This window comes from Triturus cristatus, chromosome 1_1 (genome assembly GCF_964204655.1).
Source record: "Triturus cristatus chromosome 1_1, aTriCri1.1, whole genome shotgun sequence".
NCBI lineage: Eukaryota > Metazoa > Chordata > Amphibia > Caudata > Salamandridae > Triturus > Triturus cristatus.
In genome coordinates, this window is record NC_140579.1 from 9,912,837 (window position 1) to 9,934,852 (window position 22,016).

Consider the following 22,016-nt stretch of genomic DNA (forward strand, 5'->3'; position numbering starts at 1 on the left):
GCGCTGGCAGATAGTTCGAAGCGATCCAGTCATTGGCCCTACATGCGCAAAAGCTTCCCCGATAGCATTCAGAAGAGCTAAATCAATGCGCCAGGAGCTCGTCTGCAACGCTCTAACAATAGAGAAGGGAACAAGCTGGCTCACACCACAAAGAGGGTTTCACAAATGCTTTAAATGTAAAGCATGCAAGCATGGAGTGAACACTGGAACAGTCCCTTTGCCATTTAGACAAACACCCTATGAAATTCGAGGCAGTACACTTGCAAAACAGATTTTGCAGTATGCGTTCTCCAATGCACGTGTGCCAAACAATACGTGGGAAGGACCATACACCCCGTCCATGTACGTATATGACATCTTAGGGCCATCACTAATGATGACCGTCCTTATCCAGTCGCCAGACACATGAACACATGCCGTGGAGGTAAAGCTCAAGATCTCTTCTTCTTTGTGATTGACAATGTCCCCAAAAACCCCAGAGGAGGGAACAGGCAGCTATCACTTAGGAGATTAGAATCGAGGTGTATCATCTTACTCGATTCTAAAATCCCAAATGGGATGAACGCAGATGAGGCACTAAATGTACATTTGTGATACGTTGGCCACCTGTCCCGCTCCTGATCCCACTCCGTAGCGTTAGGTCCTTTACACACATCACCTTATTTTTTCTATTTCACGTCTTAGTTGTGATACTTTTCACAGTCGAATGACGGGCTTTGTAAGGAATATACCAGGTTCATTTACCTAGAAGAGAGGGATGCTGGTACTTAGGCCCTTCGGGCAGTATTCCATGACTGTTCCTCCTCCCCTCTGCCCTCTGTAGAGTGGTTGGAGATATTGATGATGAGAGCTTATTGGCGTTTCCATCACTTCAATGGATACAGGTGGGATCACCTACATGCTATATTGTTATATATATATATAACCTTAGGAAATCCGCAACATTCTATTTGGAATAACTTTGGCGCCCGTTGAAGAATCTTCGTGAAATTCTCAAAACTTTTGCCCAGCTCCGGTCCGCTCCTATCCAGAAAGTCTCGGGATGATTCGTGTAGCGGGGGCTGAGAAAAAAGGGGGGTCCCAAAACGTGTTTTCCCCATGCAATTTCCCACAGGACCTTTAGCCGCAGCTACAGCCCGAACTGCTGAACGGAATTACACTAAATGTGGCAGAAAGATAGACCTTGGTTCAGAGTTGTGCTTTTTGCTTAAATGGTGTAAATCTGTTCAGTAGTTCGTGAGAAAATCAAAAGTAAAATCACATAACCACGCATCTCATCGTGAGATCTGATTGGCTGTCAGCACTTCATCCAAGAAGTGTTGGCAGCCATCTTGGGACCAATATACAGGATAGCACCTCATTAAAAAGCATTGCAGTTAATAGAAGGTTTTAAGACTTTAGTTACATTATAAATCATTTGTTGATGGTACCATACTCATTTTAGGAATTGTGGTGTGTTCTAAGGTGATTTTACCATGTGAAATGCCTTCTGCTGTGATATCATGAATCATGTTTGAGAGAAAACTATTTTCTCATGCTTTTCCCACAGAGGTTTGGAAGGTGATCTATAAGCTAAACTGAGAGCATATTTTCTGTAAATTCACATTATCTTTCTCAGTCATGTGAGTGTGAAGTCTGGCATTCTCAGTAAAACATGTACATCCAACAAGGGCAGAGACTGTCAGTTGATTCCTTTGTGTTCTACTGCAGCTTCCCAGAGTGTTCCAAAGTACAACTAGAGCGCTAACAGTCCTACTTATGATAAACGTATGGCACACCTGAAGCCATCTTGATTGGAATAAACTGGTAACACTTAAAACATTTAAATTTAAAAAGGAACAAAGTGAGAGGGTTCATTTTGCCATAGAAAGTATGATTAGTGCTGCAGAAAGAACAATTAGGGCACATTTTGAGTGACTTCTCAAATCCTCTTCTATTTCATAAACAAAATTCTGACATGCAGACTGAAATATGCACTTTTAATACCAGCAGCAGACTTCCGTGGTGAGCAGCAGCTTTACTACAGTGATCTAATGAGCAACTAGAGTGCTAACATTCAGAATTTATGGCAAATGTGTGACATATCTGAATACCTTCTTGATGGAATCAAAGTAAAAAACTGACAGCATTTCCTACTGAGGAGACTGCAGTAAATGAGGAAATTAGGAAACTTCATAACAAATAAATCTCCCAAGATGGCCACCAGAGACAAAAGAGCCCACATGCAGCACAAATATCACCCAGATGTAGCCCAATGACAGAAGTGTGCGAAACACTTATTTTTTGTGTTTTTGCAGTTTTATATAGTGCAGACTTCTCAGGTATTGGAGTGCTTTACATGAGCATTGGTTACACCACACAAGATCAAATTCATTTTGGTTGTAGACATGGGGAGATTAAGTGATTTGACCAGAATCACAGAATGTTGAGCTGAAGCAGAAACTCCAACCTGGTTCCCCAGTTGCAAAGGCTGCAGCTCTGGAAGTAACACCTAAGTGCAACATTTAATCAAGTGGTCAACTGGATAAAAAAACAAAGATAACAAATAATTTAAAAGTGCTTTGTCGCTATTTGAAAACTCAGAAAATATGTCCTCATTTTAGTTTTTTAGAGCACTAACCATAATTTTGATGCAAATAAGACCCTCTCATATATGTAATTTCTAAAGGAAGTAGAGTGTGACTATCCCTTTGTGTGGTACAGAGTGTTTTAAATTGGAAATCTTCCTCTAAAGATTCCTTGTGTAACTGTACCCTACGACATTCCGCAGCTCTAGCAAGTAATTCTAGATATCCTACATTGTCATCAGGAAGGGAAGGCTCTGCAGGGTAAAGATCTGGGTCGTTATCTGTAGGTGAATCTGTGTGATAATCCTGCCAGGGGTCGAACAGTAAATTGTCCCCCCCCCCCCAATCTCCATCATCAGGTGGTGGTGGAGAGTTAGTTGGTGTAATCTGCAAATGATGCAAAGGTGGAAAAGGTGGTGCAGGAGAATGTGGAGAAAGAATAGGAGGGGAGGAGTCAGAACCCACATTCTTTCTATTGAAAGGAATGAAGAAATGGGTGTCCTCAGACTCAGGTTTGCGTTTGAGTGACTTAGTCAGAACACGTCCTGTATCTGGATTTATATAAAGTTCCTTTTGCTTTGGGTCTGATTTTGGTGCGGTCAGGGCTCACCGAGAATACTCGCACGAACAGTGCAAACGGAGATCAAAAGGACGAGAAACTACAATTCCGGTCATTCCCTTTCACGCGGTCATCACGTGAGCTGACGTTGCACGCTATCCGACGTGCTGTCAGCGGACCTGCATATCTGCCGATGGCGCCTGTGAGCCGACGCCGATTATCCCGTGGTTCCCGCTGTAGGAAGAAGTACGTCAGGTAAGGGTGCAAATGTGCGCCGGATTGTTTCTGTTGTTTTCTCTGGTGTCCAAGTGCCACGGAGTATCCGGAGCATGTTTCCAAGTTCCTCCCGTTGGCGAGACGCTTTGTTCTTTATAGTCTCATGCGGGAGGAAATGTTGTGACCATTTTGTTTAGAAACGCGTATCCTGGAACTGTTCTCACTCTCACTATGAATTAATAGCGAGATTGCAGGAATACCTCAGGTGATGCCTTCCTACGTTTTGCTGGAGGAGGGGTACTAAAGTCCAGCATTCATTATTTAAGCCGCAAAGAGAACACTTGGTCTGGATTGTGTTTTCCCTTCTTTTTGGGGTATTGAAGAAAACTATTGAAGACCTCTTTGTGTTTTGGAATACCTGTGGTAGCGTTGTTGTAATGTACTACAGATCCTTGCATTCCGTTAATTTTGGATTCTGTGTTATCCTTCACTTGTAGGGGAGATCAGTTGCGGAGCTCCCACGCTGAGGGGGGCTCGGACCGGATGTTTTCTCCATGTTTCTGGACCTCCAGCAAAGCTTGCATACTATTGACTCCAAGATACGCTTAGTGGCAGACCGATTTGACCACCTGAGAAAATAAAGATTATGACAAGGCCTATGTGTCCCCTATGTGTTCCCCAACGTTTCGTGTACATGAATGTACACCATGCATTTTCCCTCCATGGCCTGTCAACCATGATGCCTATGCTATAACGTGGCCTGCCATCAAGTCTCCCATGAGAGAAACGACAAATCTGCACTGAGGCCTACACGTTTTACATCAAGTTTTCCTGCACTCGTGCCATTTTCATGAAAGCCCATTTTGTGGCTCAGCCGGAGCCCGAAAAGAGGTTTCAGGCCTCAGACGCTCTGAGAGCTGCAGCTGCGTATCCTTGGCCTCGCACACTTGGGCCTCAGCCAAAAGGGCCCAGTCCGGGGTGCCGAGATAGTATTGAGCACGGTTATCTGCTTACTCCTACTGAATCACATTCCTGCCTGGAAAAGGAGGAATAAACAAAACCCGCCTGCAAAGGATAGAGCCTTTCTGTCTCCCTTTCAGTGATTGCAAAGCTCACGTCAGTGAAAAGCCCATAGCCCCCATGTAAGGCCCACGCAGTGAATAAAGAAATAGAAGCCACATCGGCTCTTGGTGATGGGCAACCTATGTCACAGATCAGTTCCTGCTCCGGACTTTAGATATCAGATAATACAAGATGTGCTGGTCGTCCTGACACTGAAGGCCTCTCTTCCAGACTCCCCGACTGCACAGCAACCTTTCCCCAGTTACACGTCAGTTACACATCATGCTCGAGTTGAGCACAAGTAAGGCAAAGTTCCAGTCACGCAACCCCCTCCAGGTACCCACCCACCTATGACACTCACCTATGACTCATCAAGTGGACGCCCACATGGACACCCACCTTCACGCCTACTTACACGCCCACATGCTCTTATCTCATTTTCTCTTGCTCTGCCTGAAGCGCTCCTGCTTACGTATAATATTGAATGTATATATACTGTACTCTGTGAATAAAGTTTCAGAAGACCCTTCCTGATCCCTTGTGGTGATGGAACCATTCTCCCTATAACTCGAGTTATTGGAATAAAGCCCTTTTGAACCTGATACCACGGACTCAGCCTCTTGCTTTATGCATGATCCTATTGATACCTATAGAAATTATGAGTGCGTAATACTTTATTTACGACATTTATATGGTGCCCGAATAGGGACGAATCCCCTTCCCCACGCGCCGGAGATGAAGGTCCAGTTTTGCCCCCTTCTACAGCCGTGACGGACTTCAAGTGTACAAGTCGCGGGTTTTCCCGCCAACTCCCTCAGGCCAACGGAGGAGACGGACTGCGACCAGGCATCCATACGAGGCAGTGAGGATTGCGGATCGTCCCGACCCAGAGCCCACCCTGCGAGAGAGCTGTGTCCGAGGTTTCTAGAGATCCGCCAAAGATCCGCCATTCCCGCGCATGCGCAGCGTCGAGTGTCCGAGGCCTTCAAGTTCTGCTTCCCGGTGAGTTTCATGGGGGTTGCATAAAGACGGGTTCATTTAATGAACACGGTAAAGACGTGTCTCACTCGTGAGACCGGTATGGTTGTGCTGTATTCCAGTGCACAGAGTTTTCAAGTATTCAAGTATACAAGTGCATGCATAGAGTCATTCAAGTATTCAGGTGCACCGATTCAACTGTATGAATGTTATGGTCTTAGTCAGGTTCAGTTAGGTTTGAATGTGTCAGGTTTGTATGTAAGATTGTTTCATTGTGATTTTGTTTTTGGTTACATTTCAACATGCCGTTGTTTTCGAAACTGCGTAAAATAGGTACTAGGAAAGGTGTATTAGAGGAATCAGTTAACATTCCTCCTAGAGACACACCTGGACATTTCATGTACTGTAAACATGGTTTAGAGGCCGTGTTGTTTTTAGAGCTATGGGTAGATTACACGAAGGATTTAGAGACACAGTATAGATGGCCTATCACGGGAACGTGGGATGCGGAATGCATTATGAAGGTAGAGGAAGAGCTATGGAAGAGAAAATGTAGACCTGCTCAGAAGGATGCCATTGAGTTTTGGCGCAAGGAGTCACATAGAAGAACAGAGAAAGAGTTCCACAAAGCAGAGAGAAGTAGACAGGAGTCTGAAAAAGCCAAAGAAAAGAAGTTACAGGAGGAAGGGGAGCGGGTAAAAAGAGAACAGGCTGAAAGAGAAAGAAATACTGTCGTTGCTGGTATTTATCCCGTCCTTTCCGAGGAACTAGCAAGAGTGGCCCCAGTAGAAAGACCCGTTAGAGTGCCACCACAAGTACCCCGAAAAATAAAACCAACAGCATCCAAAGCGTTTGTTACCGCCTACCTAGAGGAATCCCCACCAGCATACCTAGACGGATCTTTCCCTGCACCCCCAACACAGGCCCAGCTCCAGGACCTCGAGGACGGCGGGGAGGGATCCGGGACAGCATCGGGGGGGGGGGGCCGACTGTAAAAGTAGACATCTCCGAATGTATATACGATCCAGATCCAGGAAAGGGCAATATGCTCGTGATTTCACTAAGACTTAGACAAGCAGTCGCATATTTGGAAAAATTACCAGATATGGATAAAAACCTAAAGAAAATGTACAATTTCATAAGAACAGGGGAAGGTCCTGAGTGCATAGCAGAGGCCACACAAAACAGAAAAGTAATTATTAAGAACTATATCCTTCGTTTCCTAATTAACTGTCTGATCAGGGAAAAAGACGAAGGTGACGGGGACGTACACCCTTGTTATATAGGTTGGAGTGATCGCATAGATGCCGGTCAGCATGATAAATCAGGACAGACAGACAGCATGTTGACCAAAATCCGAAAGGCAATAATAGCCTCACACGAAGCAGGACCGGACGGAAAGGCTGAGTCATCCTCTGATGACGAAGGCGGGGACAAAGACAAAGTACTGAACGTGGGCCATGCCCGACGGTTCGAGAGGCCCAAGGGCCTCAATTACCGTAAACAGGGAACGGCTATAAAAGAAAGATATTCCCTTGAAAGTTTATTCCAAACTACCGAAAAGGCCCTGAATAGATGGATAGGTAACGACCAGCCCCTTACCCCGACCGAAAAAGAATTAGCACGGTCAGCCACCCTGTGGGTGTCCCAATATGATACATATAATAATGATATAGTAGCCCAAACGTTCTTGAGCCTCCCACCAAACGAACAGCGCATAGCTGGTATTTACATGGTCCAACATTTGATTACATTGTATGAGAGTCAATATTCTGATCCCGGTCTATTGTATAAGTTGCTGGACGACATAGTACTAGACAGGTGGACGAACATGGGTACTGAATTGATTAATGTCATCCTAGATCAGCGACACAAATATATAGAATTCGTGACTAGGTCCCTGCTTCCCGCTCCACCCCATGATAGGCGACAGTTATACGACAAGCTGAACCCCCTACGAGAGGTTCATCCTGTAAAAGATACAAACAATGTGCTACAACGGGTGTATGTCTACACCCCCTTGTCGAAATTAGAGATACTGGAAATGAAAAAGATGTCGCCCTCCCATGATAAAGACCCGGGGGGTTTTCACCGAGAACTAAAAGACATCCTCCGCTTAGGAGAGTATACATATGCTGACATTCTAAAATTATTGAAAGTACTATTGCCTGCTGGTATTTACGAGAAGCTTAAAGCAAAGGACTGGGAGGTGGGAGAGAAAAAGATTAGCTGGGATGTGTTGGAAAGAGAGGATGCAGCCAGAGCCAAGAATTACCTGAATTCCTTGTACAAGTTTTGCCTAGATTATTAGTTACTAAAAAGGAAGACTGGGATGCTATTTCAGCCTGTAAGCAGAAACCAGACGAGGACACAAGCGATTTTTACTCTAGGTTTTTTTGAGAAATGTTTTACTATCAATAGTGGCCTTAAGCCCGGTAGCGAATCATATCCCCATCTTTTCGTGAGCAAACTAGTAGAAAATTCCCTACCCGAGATTAAGTATAGGGTACTGAAGGTTGAGAGTACTTGGCAAGCAAACAGCCCTTCACAAATGTTACAAATGTTACAATATCACCAGAACAGAATTAGAGAAGAACACGACCAGGAAAAGACGCATGAAAGACACAAAGATGAAGATGCTGGTGGCCCAATCGGCACCGGCAAACACAAACACGAACAAGAGTAGCGCGACACCAGTTAAAGGGAACTGTAATTATTGCAAGAAGCCAGGCCACTACGTAAATGAATGTGCAGTCCTGAAACACAATATAGCTACAGGTAAAACAAAGCCACGTCCATATCCTCCCAAGGGAAATAATACACATCAGACATCAGATACGTTTCCACCGCCGCCACCGCCAGTCCATGCACCTGCACCCACCCACGCTACAGCACAAATGTATCAGCACGCTCAACCTAACTATCCAGAATACCAAGCATATTCATGAAACAGCCTAGAGAGGGAATTCGACTTGCCCCTTATTCCAGTTCCTGTGGACCAAGAGGGTCCCTATGTACATGCATGTTTACTGGGACAGGATAAAAAGTTTTTGATTGACACTGGGGCGAGTAGAACTACCATCAGTCATTCCGAGGTTCCAGGGGCACCCCTCTCGGGCTCAAAGAGCATATCCCTGGGTTTTTCAGGAAAGCCAATTATTAATGAAGTTTCGGAACCAGTCTCTTTAGGAGTTGGTCCACTGATACATACAACAGACTTACTGCTTACTAAATCATGTCCAGAAAACTTACTTGGTATAAAGACATTAAAGGAACTGGAAGCAATTATCTGTTGCTCGCCAGAAGGAGTGCGACTGTATTTACGTGATTTCAAGGGACATTTTGTAATAAAAGATTTTGACATCAGGCTCCAAAATGTACCACAGCACCTATGGGCTCAAGGTCCGACTGACGTAGGTTTCATGAACATTACACCACACCAGGTCACCCTCAAAGCAGGAGTAGTGCTGCCACGGATACGACAATACAAGATCCCACCTGAGGCTGAAGTAGGGTTACTGAAATTAATCGACGAACTCATTGCACAAGGGGTGGTGGTGGAGACTGATTCAAACGTATGCAACTCACCTGTTCTTCCTATTCTTAAGCGAACTGATCCCAAAGCACCACCTGTCTATAGATTAGTTGTGGACCTGCGAGAATTGAACAAATGTGTAGTCCCACAGTACCCGGTGGTCCCGGACATTTCTTCATTATTGACTGCTATTGACGCAGAGGCTACGTTCTTTACAGTTATCGATCTGAAGAACGCATTTTTCAGTATCCCAAATCATCCAGACAGCCAATATCTTTTTGGCTTCAGTTTAAAAGGCCGCAGCTTCAGATTCACAAGAGCACCACAGGGCTTCACAGAGAGTCCTAGCATCTACAGTCAGGCACTCAAACGACAACTAGACAGTATTCATATGCCTACCACTACAGCGCTGATACAGTACGTAGATGACATTCTCATCACAGCAAGATCAGAAACTGACTGCGAAGATGCATCACTAACGGTTTTACACTTTCTGGCTGACAAGGGGCACAAAGTGTCCCCTTCGAAGTTACAATTCTGTAAACAGCAAGTGGCGTACCTTGGGCACTTGCTGTCCAAGGACGGTAGGCGACTGACACCGGAACGTATTCAATTGATTTCTGGCCTTTCACAGCCCAAGACACAAAAGGAGGTACATGCATTCATTGGCCTCACTTCATATTGCAGGCAGTGGATTCCCCAGTATGCTTACATAGCCAAGCCCCTAATACAGTTGACGACATAGGAGGCAGCTTCTACTAATGTCCTCCCTTGGACACAAGAACACACTGTGGCATTTGAAGAATTAAAAAGAGCTTTATGTCAAGCACCAGTTTTAGCGACCCCTGATTACAACAAATCTTTTATGCTTTTTGTGACAGAGCAGGATGGAACAGCACTATCTGTCCTCAGACAAGATCATGCAGGAAAACACAAGCCCTGTGCTTATTTTTCTAGTACATTGGACCCAGTAGCCCAGGCTTTGCCTGCGTGCCTAAAATCTGTTGCAGCTACGGCCTTAGCCATAAGACAAAGTGACTCGATAGTGCTGGGCCACCCCCTGACAGTACAAGTACCGCACGCAGTGGAGGTTCTCTTGAACCGGACACAAACCCAACACCTGACTGTAGCGAGACTGACAGGTTATGAGCTGACGTTATTTCAACCACACATAGAGATCAGACGATGCAACATACTGAATCCTGCTACTCTTTTGCCCTCCAGTACAGAAAACGTTTCCCCACATGACTGTGTTGATGTGATACATACCGTGACTAAACCAAGACAAGACTTGACAGATGTTGCACTCCCAGACCCTGACCTAACACTCTATGTTGACGGCTCATGCATGAGGACGGGGGCGGGAGAATTAGTGGCAGCGTATGCAGTGACCACTGCTACTGAAATCATAGAGACTAAAAGAATAGACATACTGTCAGCACAAGCAGCAGAGCTCATCGCTCTGACACAAGCATGCATAAGAGCTAAGCACTTGAGGGTAAACATTTACAACGATTCACAATATGCATTCGGGGTAGTTCACGATTTTGGAGTACTGTGGAGAGAAAGAGGTTTCTTGACCTCTCACGGGGCCAAGATACAGCATGGCCCCCTTATACAAGCCCTTCTGGAAGCGATACATTTACCGACAGCCATAGCTATCCTGAAATGCAAAGCACATACTAAAGCCACAGATACCATTTCTCAAGGCAATGATCTGGCAGACCGAACTGCTAAACAGACAGCTCAGACCCCACTAGACATGACGAACTCACAGATACCATCAATGACCAAAGCCATGACAGTAAGGGATCCTTCCAGGGATGTACAAGACATACAGACACATGCTACTCTAGACGAAATGGTCGGAACAAGGAGGGGTACTGACTGATCAGGGTTGGATGACTAAGGGCAAAACAACATGGTTTCTTCCTGATTCGATGGTACAAGTGATCATAAATACCGCACATAGTCCTGCACACTTAGGAGAGAAAGCAATGCTAGACAGCTTACAGAATATATGGTTCAACAAGCACCTGCGTGCAGCAGCGAAACAAAAGGTCAGAACATGTATGATCTGTTGCCAATTCAATCCAGGTAAAGGCATTCCGATGGAACAAGGTGGATTCCATCCACCTGACCATCCTTTTGAAGTCCTCCAAATGGATTATATCCAAATGGACAGATGTAGAGGTTACAAGTATGTCCTGGTAGTTGTATGTGCACTCACAAGATGGACAGAAGCCTATCCAGTCCCTGATTATACTGCTGTAACTACCGCCAGACAATTGGTGCGAGAGTTTTTCCCACGTTATGGATTACCGCGTGTCGTATATTCCGACAACGGTCAGCCTTTCTCCTCTGAACTCATGAAGCAGGTGTCCCTTCTGTTAGGGTATACCTGGAAGTTTCATTGTATGCGACATCCTGAAGCAGCAGGCCTTGTAGAAAGGCACAATCAGACCTTAAAGACAAAACTAGCAAAGATTTGTGCAGAAAAAGGTGTAGATTGGATGGTAGCCCTGCCGGTTGCCCTCTTTTACATGAGAATGGTAGCCCATTCTAGAACTGGCTTATCTCCTTACGAAGTGGTCTTTGGTAGGCCACCGAATATGTGGGGCACTCCGATGCCTAAAAAGATTACTGATGTTGATAGTAACATGCTGACAGATTACCTGGCTTCCTTGATGTCTGCACTACTCTCTTGTCGTTCGCAGGTTGCCGCCGCCTTCCCTGACAACACCCAGGTCAAGGAACACTCCATCGCTCCTGGGGATTATATTTTAATAAGGAACTTTGACAGGACGAGCCCTCTTGAGCCGAGGTGGAAGGCGCCGAAGTTAGTGCTATTGACCACAAGGACAGCCATTAAAGTCGAAGGACGGAAAGGATGGCTGCATATACATCACTGCAAGCGCTACTTCGGGAATAACGACTCTTTTAAAAAGGAGACGAACTTTTCAGACTTTGAGCCCCCTTTACTAGAGGAGACTCCTCAGCAAGAGTACAAAGCTAAACTTAGATCTAGAAAGCCAGACCCAGTTTGATCAATTAAGTCCACTAGGTGGTGAATCGGTTGAACATGTATTCTGACTTGCATAAGATCTCGGACAATGATAATCATAAAAAGAGCAAGATGAAAAGCAAATACTGTAAAATATTACGTGGTAGATGTATAGTGACTTTGATTTTTCTATCTCTTCTGTGCATCACGATAATATGTATCAGTTTAATACTACATGCTATTTTTCCTCCTATTGCCTCACTCTTACACTCCTCCACTAATGATACCATAAAGCACACATTTAGTGATCTGCCATCCTATGAGCTATCCTATCGACTTGCCCTGCGCAACAATACCTTTATTCAGATGCTGCACCATTCACATCAGACTAGCAATGCTACAGACTGCTGGGTCTGTGGCCGACTTCCCCCGTATCAGAAGGTGAAGGGAGTGTTGCCTCTTTTCCCTTTTCCGTTCTCCCATAATGGTTCTTGCAGAGCATGGTTTGCCTTAATGACATCCATCAACGGTGATGCCAAAGAATGTCACGACAAGGAGTGTAGGGGTGACTGGGTATGGGGTAACTTGAATAAAGATATCAACGAGAGATGTGTAGTTCCTACAGGGTGGGAAGTCGAAGGGGAATAAAGTATTCCGAACCCAGACTTTCACCTAGTGAATGTAGGTGCACAAGGGAAGGGAATCCCTTAAGGGTGGAACTGAAACCCTCACACACCCAGCAAGCTAGGTGTCATGCTTCATCATCTGGGTTTTGCTCCTCGTCGGGTCGGCGGTGCAATACCCGACGGGCACCCAAACAGGGGCTCTTTGTCGGAGATCTTTTGTTCCCTGCCGTATGGTGCATGCGTGTGAGGGCCCGGGAGTGTAGATGTAAGTGAATTTAAAAAGGTTGGTTAATCTGAAATGTAATTTTATTGGCTCAGTCAACCACCTAGTTAAAAGGGGGGTGAGTGGCGTCAAAGCTATATTTGCTCACAAAGGAGGAGTGGCTAGCTACGCTCTACTCTTCTGGTCAACATGTTTCGCGCCCAGTCAGTCAGAGGGATCTCATGGCGCTTCGTCAGGACCTATAATACTAAAGTGAAATGCGCTCAAAAAACTATCTACAGTGTGGTGTGAAAAACAAGGGTGAAAACGAATATGTTAGTCAGCCCTTAATAGGTGCCCCTACCTTATGTTTTGTTTTTAAAAAGGGGTCACCTAAGGAAAGAAAAATTGGAAAAAGTATATAAACCAAAAGCCACCCTTGGCGTCTGTAAAACATTAAAAAAAGGTTTAGTCAATCACCACTAGTCTAGTAAAGCAGTGATCCATTTATTATACTCCAGACTGAAATTATACTGGACTACTACCTGGTTATTGACCAATTAACCAATACATGATTTATCAGGACAAGGTAAAAACGGTTAAAACAAGAAGCATAGCAAGGCTCTGGTTAAAAGCACAACCATTATTTCAATTGTAGAAAATAAATCATGGTTACGTGTAGACTCACCATTTCTTTTTATAAAAAGCTCATCATCAGGTGCATGGCGCGTCAACAGGGGGAGAAACACATTCGTTCCCTATGGTATAATGGTATTGTAGAGAGAAGAAGTAGAGGCATAGGAAGATATGACATTAGCAAGGTCACAAGAGAGAGATCTCCATCTCTGGTGTCTCATGAACATATTACTTGAGCGTGTGACACCTCTCGTGTGCTATGATACTATGATCTATAACGTGGTCAACCAGGTGCAGCTAACCGAAGGCGGGGCAAAGGTGTGCATGTCCCGATTGGTTCATAAAAAAGCCTATGATCAATTATAGAACATAAAAAATGAAAGTGAGTACAAGCAGAAGTTTCTGACTCAGTGTGTGCCCAAATTAGTCCTTGCACTCCTTAGCGTGATGACACGGTGCAAATGTGCGTGTTGAAGGAGTCGCGCCCAACTTGAATAAAGTCATGAATGTTTCCCAGACGAAGAAGGTCTTCCCCAAAGAAAAGGTACAGATCTAGAAAATGAATAGTATCAGCAAGGAAATGCCACCCTCGACTTTATAATGTTGAATGTCAAGCCCATACACAATGTAGGTCCATCCTCAATTACAATCCTGCCAGTAAAAGGGGACTTGTGTGTCAGAAAAGAAGGCTCAGTACATTTGGGGCACAGCGAGTGTAATACTATAATAGAGTTTAAAGACAAAGGAAAGTCCTATTTCAGAGCATCACGACACACCTACTTTATTTGTGGCCAGACAGCCTATGTACAGCTGCCCTTAGACTGGGGTGGGACGTGCTACATATCATTTCTTTTGCCACCCGTTTTCTTGGCCCCATCGAACTATCATCAAGATCCCCAACTAGCACTTATCAGACACAGACGAGGGCTCGATGCCTCCGGCATTGACCAGACCGAGACAGCTTGGGAGCAATATACAGATTTCAACCAAGGATTCTTTTTCTTCATAGGTCCCGTCCAGAATAGTAAACTTATCCGCAGGCTAACAAGGATTCTAGAAACAGTTGTAAAAGAGACTGCATCAGCCCTGGGGAACTTGACCCAGGAACAGTCTGCTATGAGAATGGTCGTTCTTCAGAACCGCCTTGTTCTTGACGTCATCCTGGCGGATAGGGGCGGGGCTTGTAGAATCATCGGCTCCAGCTGTTGCGTTTTTATTCCTAATAACGCACCATCTGTATACAAAGCAATAACAAGGCTCCACAAGATTGCCCAAAGCATACATCAAGACCCAGGCACGTGGACTTGGTCCAGTTGGCTCTGGGGAGTAATATCGGCATGGGGATGGAAAGTGTTGACCGTCTGTGGGTTAATACTACTAATGGTATTCAGTTGTTGTCTATGTCTGCAGTGTGGCCCGGCCATTTGCGGCCTGTGTGCTACTGCATGTGTTCCACGTCCCCATATACAAAGCATTGAAAATGGAAAAATAATGCTGCAAGAACAGATCGACTGTCTCATGAGAATAGATGTGACATGAAGGGTCCACTAGGGGACAAGGAGGGAATGATAAAATAAAGATTATGACAAGGCCTATGTGTCCCCTATGTGTTCCCCAACGTTTCGTGTACATGCATGTACACCATGCATTTTCCCTCCATGGCCTGTCAACCATGATGCCTATGCTATAACGTGGCCTGCCATCAAGTCTCCCATGAGAGAAACGACAAATCTCCACTGAGGCCTACATGTTTTACATCAAGTTTTCCTGCACTCGTGCCATTTTCATGAAAGCCCATTTTGTGGCTCAGCCGGAGCCCGAAAAGAGGTTTCAGGCCTCAGACGCTCTGAGAGCTGCAGCTGCGTATCCTTGGCCTCGCACACTTGGGCCTCAGCCAAAAGGGCCCAGTCCGGGGTGCCGAGATAGTATTGAGCACGGTTATCTGCTTACTCCTACTGAATCACATTCCTGCCTGGAAAAGGAGGAATAAACAAAACCCGCCTGCAAAGGATAGAGCCTAGCCTTTCTGTCTCCCTTTCAGTGATTGCAAAGCTCACGTCAGTGAAAAGCCCATAGCCCCCATGTAAGGCCCACGCAGTGAATAAAGAAATAGAAGCCACATCGGCTCTTGGTGATGGGCAACCTATGTCACAGATCAGTTCCTGCTCCGGACTTTAGATATCAGATAATACAAGATGTGCTGGTCGTCCTGACACTGAAGGCCTCTCTTCCAGACTCCCCGACTGCACAGCAACCTTCCCCCAGTTACACATCATGCTCGAGTTGAGCACAAGTAAGGCAAAGTTCCAGTAAAGTTCCAGCTGATCACGCAACCCCCTCCAGGTACCCACCCACCTATGACTCATCAAGTGGTCGCCCACATGGACACCAACCTTCACGCCTACTTACACGCCCACATGCTCTTATCTCATTTTCTCTTGCTCTGCCTGAAGCGCTCCTGCTTACGTATAATATTGAATGTATATATACTGTACTCTGTGAATAAAGTTTCAGAAGACCCTTCCTGATCCCTTGTGGTGATGGAACCATTCTCCCTATAACTCGAGTTATTGGAATAAAGCCCTTTTGAACCTGATACCACGGACTCAGCCTCTTGCTTTATGCATGATCCTATTGATACCTATAGAAATTATGAGTGCGTAATACTTTATTTACGACACACCTGAAGGAAAAAGTAGATCAACATGAGACACTAGACCTACTGGAACACCATACCTCGGAGGTGGCACTCTTTGACAGGCGAACGCCTACTCCACATGGATAAAGTCCTCAAAGTTATTTGGAACAAGAATGAAGATTTAGAGTCAAGCTCTCTGCGCAACAATTTGCGAAGCCTGGATGTTCCAGAGTCAACTGCCATGGGACGCAATGAGGATTTTGAGGAGGGAATGCTACAAACCCTCTTTGGTGAAGCTCTATCCCCCATGCTGATCATTGAGAGGGCGCGTAGATCACTTGGGCCACAACCTCCTCTGGGGAAACCTGTCACACCGATAATAGCTAGGCTCATGAATTATCGTGACAGGGACACGGCCCTTCGTTTTGCTAGGGAGCACAGACCACTTCAGTTCGAGGGCAGTGAGATCTCTTGCTTTCCGGACTTTACCATTACGTCGAACCTGCCAGACAGGATTTTATTCCGGTGAAACGCACTCTTCAGAAAACGGCTGCCAAGTACTCCTTGCTGTACCCTACCAAACTCCGTATAGACAACACTGGTAAACCCACTTCTTCACTGACCACGGGGCAGCCGCCAAGTTCGAAAGAAGATTAGGACCGGCGGAAGACCACCCTCCCCCGCGGCTTCAGGATAAAGTAGACTCAACTTCTTCACAACAAGGAGCTTTAGAGGGAAAAACTAAAGCCAGGATTAAAATTGAGTTAAGTCTCACATTTAGCTTTGCCCTCTTTATTCACAATTGTTAGCTTACTCAATATTAAAAACACAGCATGTTGCAAACCTTTTCAAAGTAGGCCAACATATTTCAGTGCCTCTGCATCATCGTGGCAATTTCATCAGGGCGTGAGGCTAATGTTTGCCTCACTGGACAGCTGACTTGTGTATGCAGAGTGTCAAGTGGGAGCCAAGGGCCCACGTACCAGCTTCCACCGTGCCAGAAGAGTGTCTATTCAACACACATCCCTCTATTTTGAAGAACTTTCGTTGCTCATTATGTACCGCATCTACACATCTAACGCGCATCATCTCGTTCACACCGGAACGAGACGGCGCGCGTCAGATGTGTAGATGCTGTGTTTGTAATATTGAATAAGCTTACGATTGTGAATAAAGTGGGCAAAGCTAAATGTGAGACTTAACTCCATTTTAATCCTGGGACACACTGTCCTGTATAGTTCACGGGGTTTCTGTTGTGGATACATTCACTTCTAAAACTTTGCACTTCCTTTGTCTCTTTACTGGACACACATTCTTTTTTTCCCAGTGAGAAAGCAACCGAGGATGATAGATGCGGGCATGCTGGTGAGAACCTGCCAGTAGCTCCTCTGGTGTAGCGCACGGGAGGTGCTTCCTCACTCTTTCACTTACTGTTTGATGTGTTTTATATTCACCTTTTTCTGCACTAAGGGAATATGTTTGTGGAGCGCTCTGACTGAATGTGTATTTGAAGATTTTGGGCACTTAGGACAGGTTTAGACTGAAAAAGTTATCAGCGGTTAAGGTGAGGTAGATACCCCCTGAATTCCTTGTACTTTGTAAAAAAGTAAAAAAAAAAAAAAAAATTAATGCTGCCCCTTTGCAAGCCAGGCCTTTGTTGAATTAATAAAGTAGACTCGGCGACAATTCCTAAATATGCCTGACCAACCTGGTTTCATGTGAAGAATTCTTGATGCTGATGGATTCCTGCTTACTTTCACATTGGCCACTCCGATGCCAGTGACCTCAGGCGACACTACCCTGATTCACCCTTCTGACCACCCGATGCTTTATGTGCTGGGAGACTGCTAGGTGATCTCCTCGCCCCCTCAGTATGAGTCTGTTCTATCCTGCTTATTTAATTATATGTATCCCAGTTTACCTATCTTCCTGCTGCTCAGCAAGTGTATGTGTTGAGAGTGGAATGTTGGTGTGACTGTGATACTTGGAATGTTTGGGTGCCTGTGTGAATGAGGTGTGACAGTTGTAAGATGGGCTAAGCAGCAGGCAGGCTGCTCCTGGTGGGGAGAAAGGGCAAATGTACATGGAAACCAACGTACTGTACTAGATTGCCATCCTGCAACATGATCTCAATAGAGAAACTCTTATACTACAACTCGGCTACATCTGGTAAAATACAACAGAGTCCCTATAGGATTCATTGGTTTGTGTTTGTGGGATTGTTGGGTGGGTAGGTTGATTATTTTTGGCCCGATTGGGGGGTCAATATGGGTGGGGGTACTGCGTTGTAGTCACGCTATCTGCATGTCTTTATTTGACTTTCCTTCTATTTGTCCTGCTGCTCCGCCTCACGCAGCTCTCTGCCCCAGATTCTTTACAATTGACCCTACAGCTGTGCTGTTTACATCTGATCCCGACGAGCCTCCGTTAAATGTCTCACCTGGAATATCATGGGAGTGAATAACAGGCGCAAGGCTAGACTGGTCTTGTCTTATCTGCAGCGCCATAATGTAGACATCTATCTGCTGCAGGAGTTACATATGACAGATACGACGATGCCACACTTGGACACGCAATGGGTGGGGGAGAAGCATGTAGTCTGCTATTCGATCTATGCTAGGGGTGTGGCTACGATCCTTTGTGAGGGATTACGCTGGTGCACGCACTCTGTGCTTTTTGACCCTCAGGGTCAGTACGTCCTGCTGGCTGGACTCTAGCAGGGTCATCCACTCATACTGGTTACCATGTACAGCCCCAACATAGACGATCCCGCGTTCTTTGCTGAAGTGTGGCGACTAGTGGACACCATGGGCACTGGCGCGATATTGTGGGGCGTGGACTTAAATGTGGTGTTAGAACCCACCCGCTGCAGCCCAATTGTAAGCAATCATCACTAATAATAATCTGACTGACATCTGGTGCACCCATCATGTGAACTACAACAAGGGGACATGCATCACTTCTTCTCACAAAACATGGTCTAGAATAGATTTTTGGCTGGACACCAGGGACGATGTGGCCTGGACTCTCGAGGTTAGACACCTCTCACACATTATCTGACCATGCCCCCGTGTCCTTGGAGATGCGTCCGCCTGAAATGGTTCCCTACACCTTCTATTGATACTCACAGGTGCTGTACGAAAACAGGTTTTCCACCACAAAAATAGGGAAGCAATTGTTGAATGCCTGAACACGCAGTTAGTGGACTCCCCTCCACCCTGTAGGAGGCCTTCAAGGTGGTTATTCAAAGGGTCTGTATTGCTAAGCAAGCAGGGGGTCTTGAAGACGATTCGGGCATCCCTTTCTCGCATAGAGGTGGATATCTGTGCCCTAGAAGTTCAGTACTTTGACTTTGGTGCAACAGATCTTCTTGCGTCCACCCGAGACATACTTGCTAGGTGTGAGGAGGACGACCTTCTCGAAACCCATTTCTTGAGCAAGGAGTCATGTGCTCGGCATTGCGGGGAGGGAGAGAGAGCGCGGGTAAGACTTTGACGGTTACTGCTCAGGCCTTGCAGGATGACCACCATATTATACAGGTTCGGACTGAGACTCTTCAACGCACTATGATTAATCTTCCCAGAGGTCAGTACCCCCCAGATCTGATCTCCTACCTGGACTCTGTGCAACTCCTTTGGCTGGAGTAGGGTCATCGCCTTTTCCTAAATGAACCTTTCACAATCGAAGAGATTGTACAGGCCGTATCTGGGCTGCCCGGGGATAGGGCGCCTGGACGGGCTCACAGAGGCCTTTTACAAGAAATGTGCAGCTTTAGTTGCCCGCCCCATCTTCATGTATGTGAAGTCTGTGCGCACAAGAGTACTGCCCCCTCTTTGTGGGAAGCTCGCACTGTGACCATCCTTAAAACCTGACCGGGACCCTACCCGTTGTGAATCTTATAGGCCTCACTCCACGATTAATATTGATAATAAGATATTGGCCAAACTGCCTCGCATCGCCTCTCTCATATAATCCATCCATATCAATCGGGCTTTGTGCCGGGACGTTCAAAGGCACATAACCTACACACCTTCTTTGCCCTCTTCCACACTTAAGAACCACATTTACAGGCTGCTGCGGCATTTCTCGATGTCCCCAAGGTCTTTGATTTGCTCGAGTGGCACTATCTTTTCCACCTTCTTGTATGGTTTGGTATTGGGCATAAGGAAAATGTTACTCACCCAGTAAGCATCTGTTCTTGGCATGTAGAGCTGTAGGTTCACATGCTTTGCATACTGCTGCCATCTAGTGTTGGGTCCGGATGTTTGCAAGTTGTTTTTCTTCGAAGAAGTCTTTCCAGTCACAAGATAGGTGGTGACTCCTTTCGGTGATAGTTCGCATGGGCATCAACTCCATTGTTAAATCGTTTTAGTAAGTGTAGAATGAAGATGTCCATGCATATTTACATAAGTGAGAATCTGCAACAGGTATAGGTACCCGGAAAGGCGGGTGGGCGCATGTGAATCCACAGCTCTACATGCCAAGAACAGATGCTTACTGGGTAAGTAACATTTTCCGTTCGAGGCACGTGAGCTGTAGCTCACATGCTTTGCATGGACTATACAGCAGTAATCTCTCAAGGCGGTGGCTAACCTATAGCTGTTGCAGTTGTTTGAAAAAGTGTTTTAAGTAGTGCCTGCCCTACATTAGCTGGTTGCCTTGCTAACACATATACACAATAGTGCATGGTGGATGTGTGCGGTGTAGACCATTTTGCTGCCTTAAAGAGGTCGACTAAGGGAATATTCCCTAAGAAGGCCACAGTAGCCCCTATTTTGGAATGCAGTCTAGGAGGTATTGTCAATGTTCTTTTTGCTTCTGTATAACATGTCTGAATAAATTTTACAATCCACTTTTCAAATCCCGATTTTGATATGGGATTGCCTTTGTGTGCTGTGGAAAAAGCCACAAAAAGTTGCTTTGTTTTACAAAAGTGTTTTGTTCTTTCTACATAATACAGTAGAGCTCGTCTAACATCTAGTGTGTGTAGTGCTCATTTTGATACATAATCAGACTAAGGAAAGAACACAGGTAACAACGGATTCATATGAAAAACAAAAACTACTTTAGGAAGAAATTTGGGATTGGTTCGAAGAACCACTTTGTCTTTGTGAAGTTGAAAGATAGGCTCTTGCATAGTTAGTGCCTGGAGCTCACCAACTCTCCTTAGGGAAGTGATTGCAATAATAAAAGAAACCTTCCATGAGAGGAACAGTAATTGACACCTGTGCATTGGTACAAAAGGGGGACCAATTAGCCGTGTATGGACTATGTTTAAGTTCCATACTGGTGCAGGTGGAACTCTTGGTGGTATTACTCTCTTTAGTCCTTCCATAAAGGCCTAGATTACTGGTACTTTGAATAGAGACAAGTGTAGTCTGTTTTGCAAGTATGCAGCTAGATGCAAGCCAATGAATGTGTAGGCTAATACAGATTGCTGTAAGTGTAGGAGATAACAGATGATGTTTTGCACTGAAGCATCATGTGGATCGATATTGTTATTCTTACAGTATATAACAAATGATGTCCATTTTGCTGCTTAATTTGCCCTATTAGCAAGCTTCCTAGCCTCCTTTAGGCTATTCATACAGTCTGGTGGGAATGTAAATAACCAATCTCTAGGACTTGAGATTCCAAATCGCTAGGTTGAGTTCCTTGGGATTTGGATGCCTAATTTCTCCTTGGTGTGGAACTGAGAGCTTTAGCAGGGTGGTATACCGAGGTGGACGTGCCCATGTGGGAGCTATGAGAATGAGTTTGAGGGATGATTGTCCGAGCTTCCAAACTACCAGCGGAATAAGTGGGAGGGGCGGAAAAGCATAGGCATAGATCCCTGACCAGTTCATCCATAGGGCATTGCCTTTGGAGAGCGGGTGTGGGAACCTGGAGGAAAAGCTTGGGCATTTTTGAGCTGTGGCAAACGGGTCTATGTGAGGAAACCCCCATTCCTGAAAGTAGGGAAGAAGAATTTGTGAATGAAGCTCCCACTCGTG

General features: G+C 45.4%; 1 long non-coding RNA gene across 2 annotated transcripts in view; it reads left to right on the plus strand.

Moving 5' to 3' along the window:
- The window catches only part of LOC146869112 (uncharacterized), a 43,361-nt gene extending 27,380 nt beyond the window's left edge, over positions 1-15,981 (plus strand). The window contains exon 2 of one of the 2 annotated variants that reach the window (XR_014963239.1): positions 11,635-15,981. This is a non-coding gene — a long non-coding RNA (uncharacterized LOC146869112). Of the gene's footprint in view, positions 1-3,839; positions 6,216-11,634 lie in introns of those variants that run through there. The other variant, XR_014963330.1, reaches the window with a different exon arrangement.
- The last annotated feature ends 6,035 nt before the right edge of the window (positions 15,982-22,016 follow it).